The sequence below is a fragment of the Lathyrus oleraceus genome, chromosome 4 (assembly GCF_024323335.1).
Source record: "Lathyrus oleraceus cultivar Zhongwan6 chromosome 4, CAAS_Psat_ZW6_1.0, whole genome shotgun sequence".
NCBI lineage: Eukaryota > Viridiplantae > Streptophyta > Magnoliopsida > Fabales > Fabaceae > Lathyrus > Lathyrus oleraceus.
The window spans coordinates 211,476,568-211,480,557 of record NC_066582.1 but is presented as its reverse complement, the minus strand read 5'-3'; positions in this window follow the sequence as shown (position 1 = coordinate 211,480,557).

The window sequence follows — 3,990 nt, the reverse complement described above, 5'->3', positions numbered from 1 at the left end:
TGTCAACTAGTCTCTTGATCCTTCTAGCTATGCTTCAACATCATTTCATCAGAATCCTCTGAAGATTAGAAGATAAGATCAAAAGGGTTTGCATCAGAAAAATAGTACACCATACAAAGATCACCCTTTCCTCCACTACACTGATTTTATGGGCTAAGGACAGTACTATTGTACCATTTTGTCTCCTATATGCAAACAGTTACACAAAGAGACAACTGTAATTTGCTATTTCAATTCTATCCTTCAACGGATCTTTTAACTGCCTATATAAAAAAGACTTGGAAGAATGGAAGATGCTGCTAATTTTCACCGCGCTAACGCTTATACACACACTCTTGCTATAGTAAGTATTTTTTTGTGTAAAGTCTTTGTAAACAGACAATAGTTGTTACTCGTTTTTGTGTGAGATATTCATTGTATTAATCTTGTGTGAATCTGCTTTCTTAGAAGCAATACTTGTAAACACACACTTGTAAATCTCAAATTTTTTTGTGTGGTTTCCTTGAGTGACTAGGTTTTAGTTAGATAGACTCAAGAAGACAATGACAATTTGTCTTTGTGGTGTCTGTAACCAGTTTCGATTATAATGGATTAAGTCCTTGTTAGAAAGGAAAAATCACCTTGGTAGGGTGGGCTGAAGGTAACCTAGTTAACATTGAACCAATATAAAAATAACTTTGTTTTTTTTCTTGTTCGTGTTATTGTTCGATTGAGTTGGTTTTGAAAAAGCTTTTGTTTTTAGAAACTCAATTCAAACCCCCATTTCTTGTATTTTTTGCCACCTTCAATTGGTATCAGAGTTTGGTTCTGATCTTGATAAGATATCAAACACTTAACAATGTCAGATAAAGATTCAGTGTGAAACACAATGGCTGCCCTTCCACCACCAGTTGCTCAAACAAATGATAGAGATCATTACAATGCTAAACCTCCAGTTTTTGATGGAGATAGATTTTACTATTGGAAGGATAAAATAGACAACTTCTTTATAGGTCACGATGTTGATCTATGTGATATAGTAGTTGATGGCTATGTACACCCAGTAGATGCAAGTGACAATAAAGTTAAAAGAAGAGTGATGAATGATCAACAAAAGAAAGACTATAAGAATCATCACAAAGGAAGAACCATATTGCTAAATTCTATTTCATACACTGAGTATGAAAAAATCACCAATAGAGATACTGCTAAATATATATTTGATTCTCTGAGGATGACACACACAAGCCAAAGAAACCAAGGCTCTTGCCTTGATTCAAAAATATGAAGCATTCAAGATGGATGATGAAGAAACTATTGAGAACATGTTCTCAAGGTTTTAGACTCTTGTTGTAGGACTTAAGGTCCTGGACAAAGGGTATTCTACTGTTTATCATGCTAAAAAGATCATCATAAGTCTACCTAAGTGTTGGAGACCTATGATAACAACTATGAAGTTATCAAAGGATCTTAACTACACTTATCTTGAAGAACTGGTTAGTTCTTTAAGAAGTCATGAGATTGAGCTCGAGGATGATAACCCCAAGAGAAAAAGAAAGTTTGTTACTCTGAAGTCTTCAAGTAGATTTGAGAAGATAAAATCTCTTCAAGCAAAAAATGATGAAGAGTCTGAAGAGGAATCAGAAAAAGAAGATGAATTGTCTCTTGTGTCCAGATGCGTTAATCAACTTTGGAAGAAAAGGAAAGGCAAATTCAGAGGACAAAGAAGGACATGTGTTCGTTCTGAGTCCACTTCTGGATCCAAGAAGGCTGGAGCTGGCAAAGAACTCATGTGCTTTGAGTGCAAGGAGCCTAGCCACTTCAAGAATGAATGTCCAAAGTTAAAGAAAGAAAGGCCTAAGAAGAACATCAGAGGAAAGAAGAAGGGTATGATGGCTACATGGGATGATTCAAAGTCTTCAAAAGATTATTCTGAAGAATAGCAGGCTAACGTGGCACTGATGGCATGCATAAAAGCTCATGTAGAAATGAATTAACCAGAATCAGAATCTGAGTCAGATTTTGAAGAGGTATTTTCTGAACTTTCTCATTTTGAGCTTGAATCTAGTTTATCAGAAGTTCTGGAAAAATATCAGAATCTTTTAGACAAATACAAGGATCTGAAGAAGATTCACACATCTGAATCAGAAGCTTACTGTAAGTTATAGAATTTTTTTTCAAGTTTGAGTCAAGAAAATCTCATTTTAAAAAACAACAACTCTATGCCTCAATGCAAGAGTCTCAAACCTGAAAAGAAAATTATTTTTAAAGCATCTACAGGTTCTGGTGATATCATAAAGAAATATGATAAATCTTTCAAGAAATTTCTTGCTAAAATACTGAATAGAAGCTTAATGGCTTCCATATTTATGGTGTTAGCAGAAACGGAACAAGGGGTGTTGGCTACGATTCTGATGATGAATCTGATTCTGAAAAAGATGATAAGCACAATACTCTTCAGTCCCATTTTGTACCTTCTGGGAAACAAAATGGAGTTATGCCTAAAGGTAGAATTTCTTCTAAACCTAAGGCTAAAGCAAAACCTCATTCCCGTTTCAATTATGCATACATGTATAACTACCCCCCACAAAAACCCAAGTTCGTTAAGAACTCTGGGAAGACTAACCTCAAAGGACCCAGAAAGATTTGGGTACCTAAGGACAATATAATATATGTTGCAAATATCCTTAGCAACAAAGTTGAAACACCAGTTATGGTACCCGGACTCTGGATGCTCGCGACACATGACAAGAAGAAGGCATGTGTTCCAAAGCTTCGAACTTAAGCTTGGAGGCTTCATCGGTTTTAGAGGTGATAAAAAAGGGAAGATCATTGGCTCTAGAACAATTGGTAACGGAAAACTTTCATCCATTACTAATGATTTTTTACTTGAATGATTAATACATAATCTTTTGTCCATAGGTTAATTAAGTAACAATGGTTATGATATTATTTTCAATCAAAAGTCTTGTAAAGCTGTCAGTCAAAAGGACGACTCAGTTCTTTTCAATGGAAAGAGGAAGAACAACATTTATAAGATAAGACTTTATGATTTGAAGAATCAAAATGTAAAATGGATTATGTCTATAAATGAAGAGCAATGGACGTGGCATAGATGATTGAACCATGTTAGCATGATGAGTATTTCTCAGCTAAATAAGCTTAATTTAGTCAGAGGTCTGCCCAATATGAAGTTTGCTTCAAATGCTCTTTGTGAAGAATGTTAGAAAGGAAAGTTTTCCAAAACTTCTTTAAAGGCTAAAAGTATTGTTTCAACCTTCAGACCATTGAAGCTTCTTCACATTGATTTTTTTGGTCTAGTGAAAACTGCTTCTTTCAATGGTAAAAAGTATGGACTAGTCATTGTTGATGACTACAATAGATGAACATGGGTAAAATTTCTCCAATTTCCAATTTTCTCTCCACCACTTTAGACATGATCTTACAACACCTAGCATGGAATGTAGCCTATAAATAGGCCCTTAGAACTCCATTTTAATCATCCAAGCTTTGTATTAGCCATACAATATATTGTGTGAATGTGATAATGGCTCACATAGAATGACTATTCCAATTTTAGTTTTTAGTTTGGAGAAAATTTGTCTATCATTGAGTATCCGTTGCTTTAATCTTGCCGACATAGTTTTTGTGTATTTTATTTCTAGCTTTTTTGTACCAGATTAAAGCCTCCATTTGGAGCAGACTATTATTATACTCTACATTTATTATCCAGGTTCTTACTTTCTTTTATTATACTATTGTTTCGTACATGCTAATTTTAATGGTTATTATGAACATGAATACATGTTGTATATTTAGCACTTCTACCATGTTATCTTAAATTAGTTGAGTCCGGAATGTGAGGACCGCCGTACCGAAGATATTCTAATAAGTCGTAAATTTAATGTTTATAATGAAAATTATTTTTATGTCGGGATAATTTCTATTCTTATAATAAAAGTTTGTTGCAAAAGCAGAAACATAGCGATACTGATTTCAACTCGAAAGAAT